This window comes from Lontra canadensis, unplaced genomic scaffold (assembly GCF_010015895.1).
Source record: "Lontra canadensis isolate GAN:19392208 unplaced genomic scaffold, GSC_riverotter_1.0 scaffold20, whole genome shotgun sequence".
Classification (NCBI taxonomy): Eukaryota; Metazoa; Chordata; class Mammalia; order Carnivora; family Mustelidae; genus Lontra; species Lontra canadensis.
The window spans coordinates 5,727,847-5,733,472 of record NW_022631014.1 but is presented as its reverse complement, the minus strand read 5'-3'; the positions used below and the strand labels follow the sequence as shown (position 1 = coordinate 5,733,472).

Genomic DNA, 5,626 nt, shown 5'->3' with positions numbered 1-5,626 from the left:
AATAAGCTATGTAGCTACCAAAGAAAGTTGCCTAAAAAAATGACTCAAAGTTGAAGTTTAGCTGACCTAAAGATAGGAAACTTAGGAATGGGAAGATTATTGTGCAAAATAGTTTGCTCTAAATGCAAGATATCCTTAAGTTAAATTTAAAGAATTGTTGCAAATATACTTTCAAGCCAAAGAAAAATGTCAGAAACACAATTGGAAAAAAATACATTTAATAATAATTTGGCAGAATAGGTTATGTTTGTTTGTCCAAAGTATTTGACACAGAGTACATGCTCTATAAGTATTTGCTGAATGAGTACAGGATTTTTACCGTGTATGTAGAAGTAAGGTGAAGAAATGGAGATGGCCAGAACTTAGAGGAAGCTGAGTCATCTCCTCCTTCTCTTGTGTAAAGTAGAAAACGCAGGAGAGTGAGTAGTGGAACTTTCTGTTCTTTCAATGCCTTATTTCAAAGTGAAAGTCAAGTTCATTATTTCCAAATGATGATTATTATTATAAGGCCAAAGGGACTTGCTCACATTCTCTGAGTGAATAACTTAGGTCATGCATCTAGGAAGTGTTGAGCACTGTCAGAGGAGACAGGTACCTCTCACCATTTAAAAACAATGCTCCTGGGGCATCTGGGTGGCTCAGTGGGTTAAGCCTCGGCCTTCAGCTCAGGTCACAGTCCCAGGGTCCTGGGATCAAGCCCCACCTAGGGCTCTCTGCTCAGCGGGGAGCCTCCTTCCCACTCTCTCTCTGCCTGCCTCTCTGCCTACTTGTGATCTTTGTCTGTCAGATAAATAAATAAAATCTTTCAAAACAAAACAAAACAAAACAATGCTCCTTCTCTTTTTTGTGGCTCCTGGAAGGTGGTAGGCTGCTTCAGGATGGAGCTGAACATCTTTTTCCCAGCGACTTGCCGCCAGAAACTCATTGAAATGGATGATGAATGCAAACTTTGTACCTTTTATGAGAAGCATAAGGCCACAGAAGCTGCTTCTGCTGCTGTGGATGAAGAAGGGAAGGGTGACGTGGTCTTAATCCGTGGTGGCGATGACAAGGCTTCACCATGAAGCAGGCTGCCCTGACCCATGGCCGTGTCCCCCTGCTGCTGAGTGAGGGGCATTTGTGCTACAGACCAAGGAGGACTGACTGGAGAGAGAAAGTGCAAACCTGCTCGGGGTCGCATTGTGGATGCAATCTCAGTGATCCCAGCTTGGTCATTGTAAAATAAAAGGGGGAGAAGGACATTCCTGGGCTTACTGCTGTGACTCGTCACTTGGCATGCAAAGGAGCTAGCAGGATCCACAAGATTTTCAGTCTCTCTCAGGAAGACGATGTCCACCTGCATATTGTGAGAAAGTCCCTGAATAAAGAAGCTAAGAAACCTAGAACCAAAGCGCCCAAGACTCAGCACCTTGTTACTCCATGTGCCCTCCAACAGAAACGTCAGTGTATTGCTCTGAAGAAACAGCTCACCAAGTAAGACAAGGAAGAGGCTGCAGGACAGGCTAAACTTCCGGTCAAGAGAAGGAAGGAGACCAAAGGAAAACGCCAGCAACAGAATGCCGAGGAACAGAGGCTGTCTTCCCTGAGAGCTTCTACCTCTAAGTCTGAGGCCAGTCAAAAATGAAATTTTTCTAGAGTTACAAATAAATAAGATCAGACTTAAAAAAAGAAAAACAAACCAGTGTTCCCCTGTCAATAATGGGAGCATAATGTGTCTTCCTTGGTTTCTCACTCAAAATTCAGCCATGAAATTTGACTCAATCATACCACATTCTCCTCTCACCTCTGTTCTCTATTAGGGTGATTCACTCTTTCTTAATTTTTCACATTGTTCCTCTGGATTTCTATGATTCATTGAACTAGGTTAGTCAGGGCTTTCATTTTTAGAGAATTGGTTGCAAATTGATTCATAACATGGTTCTTTTAAGATGACCACTTAACAATGAGTCATTGTTGGCTTTTACAGGTGTCTGTGTCAGTAGCTCACTCATTGCTGAGCACTGCTCTTTCCTCAGGGAGAAACAGTCCATTTTGAGACTGCAGGGACCTCATCCACCAATTCACAGTGGTTTGTGTTATAAGCAACACCAAAGCTGTCTGAATTAGCCACTCTAGAGTGAGGGGAAAACTAGTGAAGACTATTTGCATAGTCTGTCTCAGGGAAGACAGGGAAGCTTATTCTGGAGATGACTGATTCCCGAATCAATTGCTTGCAAACCCCTTGGCTTTATCATTATTCATACATATTGGATCATCTTTTAGATAATCTGAAGTTGTTCCCTGATTTGGGGGTGAAGTCTAGGGCAAGTCTTTATCTTTGTTCTAGGAACAAAGCTTCAAGAGGTATTAAGGGTGCACAACTCACCTCCCTCCTGATTTGACCCTGGCTCACAATAAATGTGGCAGTGGGTTGGGGATTTCCTGGGAATTTCTTTGCTCTGCTTGAAATGTGCCAGAGATGCACAGCCCTCTTCTTTGTCCTCGGTTGTTTATTATATCCAGAGAACATTTAATTCTTTGTTTGAAGAAGGCTAAAGCTGGATTATTTTTGCCTGAGGATTATCACTTTGTGAGTTATCAGGGATAAATTTTAGACCTCTCTTCCTGAATATAAACATTATACACACACACACACGTGTATATATATATATCTTGCATGTATGTTTGTATATATGCATATATGTCTATATTTACATAAATGTAGTGTTTCGAAGTCAAAAAATATTTTTATATTGCCTATTTCTTTTTGTGAAAGTCAGTAACTTTTTATGAAGTCAATAACTTTGACTTTATTACTATTACTTAATAGATAATATAAGCATAAAAGCATGAAATAAATCATCTTTACAAAATATTTTAAATGACAAATTCATATCTCCTAACATCTGTATAATTTTCTCAATAATCTTGATTTCTTCTACTTTTAATGTTATGATCCAATAGTTTTCAAAATATTTCCATCCACTATGTGTTCATACTATATATATAATATGTGTACATATATAATATGTATATTTCATCTATCTATCTATCTATATATCTTTGAAATATCACTTGGTTTGATTTTATCACATGAATATCCAAGGGACTTAATTTGTCATGTGTTCCCAGTCCTACTGTCAGGAAAGAGGTCCTGCAATTGCAGGGCTGCTAAAAGGAAGAAAAATAGTTTAGATCACTGGTTTTCCAATTCACTCATTCACTTGCTTTGTTCGTTTCTTTGTTCATTCATTCAGTAGGAGGGAGAAAATAAAATATATTTAATATATATTAATAGTATGTAATAAACAGATTACAATTACATGCACACGTATGTATACACTCACACATATATAAAATCTAAGGAAGAGTGAATCTGCCAGCTCACTGTGGTCTTCTGATGTGTGCTAGGTGCTTGGTGGTGGTTGGAGTGTTAGGGAATGAGGAGATTTACGTTGAAAGGTGAGGGAGAGAAGGATCCATGTAAGGTGAAGTGTGTGTGGGGAAGAGTGGTGAGGGAGTAATTTGGGGGGGTGCATTGTGAGCTGAGGAAGGGAGGCCAAAGCCTTGGGGCGTCTTTGGAATTTGGAGAAAGGACTTTAGGAAATGTTGCCGTGGGTCTGTGTTGGCTACCCTTTGGCATTCTTGCAGAGATCATCAGGTATCTCTTTTGGCTACTGGGAAGTGTTTCTTGGAATGGCGAGAGTGAACGTGTGCTAGGTGCTGATGTTACAATGGTCGGCGTAAAACAGGTGCTGTATGTTCTCATGAACGTACATACTAGTAGAGGACTGGCATGAATCAAATAACCATCAAAGTATCCCTCATCCATTCACCCACTGTTTTTTAAGCACCTATAATGTGCCAGCCAGTGTTTTAAGTCCTTGGGATTCTGATTCATCAGTAAAACAAACAGACAATATTATTCCTGCCTGTGGTGGCTTTATAATGTGCCAACTTATCTAGGCTGGAACTGCGTTTCCCAGAATTTCCTCTCTGTAGGGCTCTGGGTCAGGCATATCCATAGGAGAGATCTGCATAAGATATGAAAGGCAGGAGAAAAGCTGCAGCCATGAGCCCCTGAAGGTCAGTGCAGGGCGCCAGGCACCGCTGGAGCTCGAGCATGTTGGAGCTGATCTGTGCGATGGCCTTCCTAGCGGGCTATTGGGTGATCTTTGGGTCCTGCTGGGAAGCTCCTGCTTTTTTGTGGCCTGAGCCCAGCGTGGTGCTGCTTATGGCAAATGGGCCCAACTCTCCTGCAGATCCCCCCAGCACTGAGTTTGAGTCAGTGAGTGGCAGTCATAGGTTCCAGTTTGTCTGTATTTGTCCTTGTGAATTCCACGCTGTTCCTGTGCTCGTGCACATCCAGGATTCCTTCCTGAATCGTTAACTCGTGGTGACTTCAGGTTCCAGGCAGAAGTAGAGGCAGTAGCCTGCTCAGCTTGCCCCACCTGCTCTCATAACTGCCTACCAACCAATCCATACAATAGATCCCATTTCTCATAGTGGTTCTGCTGCTCTGATTGAACCCTGACAGATACTCCACACTTGGGCAGTTTACATTCCAGAATGACAGTAAATGGTTTAATAAATAAATTGTAAACTATACTTAAGAGTGAGAGGTGCTATGGAAAGAAAATCAGAGAAGGAAATTAGAGGGGGAAAGAGTAAAGGTGAGGTAGGGTGCCATGGGGGTGGAGGTGGGGAGGAAGGTGCTCAATTAAATAGGATGTCCCAATGGGCTTGATTGAGAAGGTAGGATTTGTACAAAGGCTTGAACAAGGGGACAGGTGGCCAAAGGGAAAGCTTCAAGGACAGAGGGGACATAGAACCCACTCGCTAAGGCAGCAGAGTATCTGGAGCATTCCAGCATCTTCAGGGATCTGGTATGACTGGAAAGGAGAGAGCGAGGAGGAGGACACGAAGGTATCAGGCCAAAACTGCATCAGGGTCTGATTTGTACAGCAAGGGTTGGCCCGTAGCAGCCTGGGAGACCAAATCCAGCCCCTCTGCTTGTTTTTGTACATCGTTTTCTTGGCACATGGCCATGCTTGTTCATTTACACATCATCTAGGGCTGCTTTCTGGCTACCACGGCAGAGTTGAGTGGTTGTGACAGAGACCATATGGCCTACACAGCCTGAAATATTTACTAAAAAATGTGCTGACCACTGGTGTAGTGCTCAGAGGTTTTGGCCTTTACTCTGAGCAAAATGGGAGCCCCCTCACGGTTTTGGGCAGAGGAGGGCCATGCTCTAGTTTGTGTGATACAAGCATCACTCGCATTGCTGCGTTGACAGCAGATTGTGGGGGGCAAGGGTAGAAGCAGGAAGACCCATTAGGAAGCTGTCATAGCGTCCAAGGAGGACAGGATGTTGGCATGGGCCAGAGCTGTGGCGGGGGAGATAGTCAGATTCTGATTATCTCTTGAAGCTTGAGCCAAACTGACAGAGTGGATTTGGGTGTAGGATAATAGGAGTCAACAAATGTACAATTATAACCCGTCTTAAGTGCTAGTATAGAAGGTTTCCTCAGAGGTGCCTCAGGGACCAGTGGGACGGGAAGAGTGCCAATCTCCCGCCCAACTGGGGCACGGCTGCATTGTCTGTTTTGTGTATTGGGCTTTCTACTAATAGGGTTGTTCTCAA

At 43.0% G+C, this 5,626-nt stretch overlaps 1 pseudogene; it reads left to right on the top strand.

Moving 5' to 3' along the window:
* Positions 1 to 878: 878 nt before the first annotated feature.
* On the top strand, positions 879 to 1,624 carry LOC116869805 (annotated as a pseudogene).
* Positions 1,625 to 5,626: the final 4,002 nt, after the last annotated feature.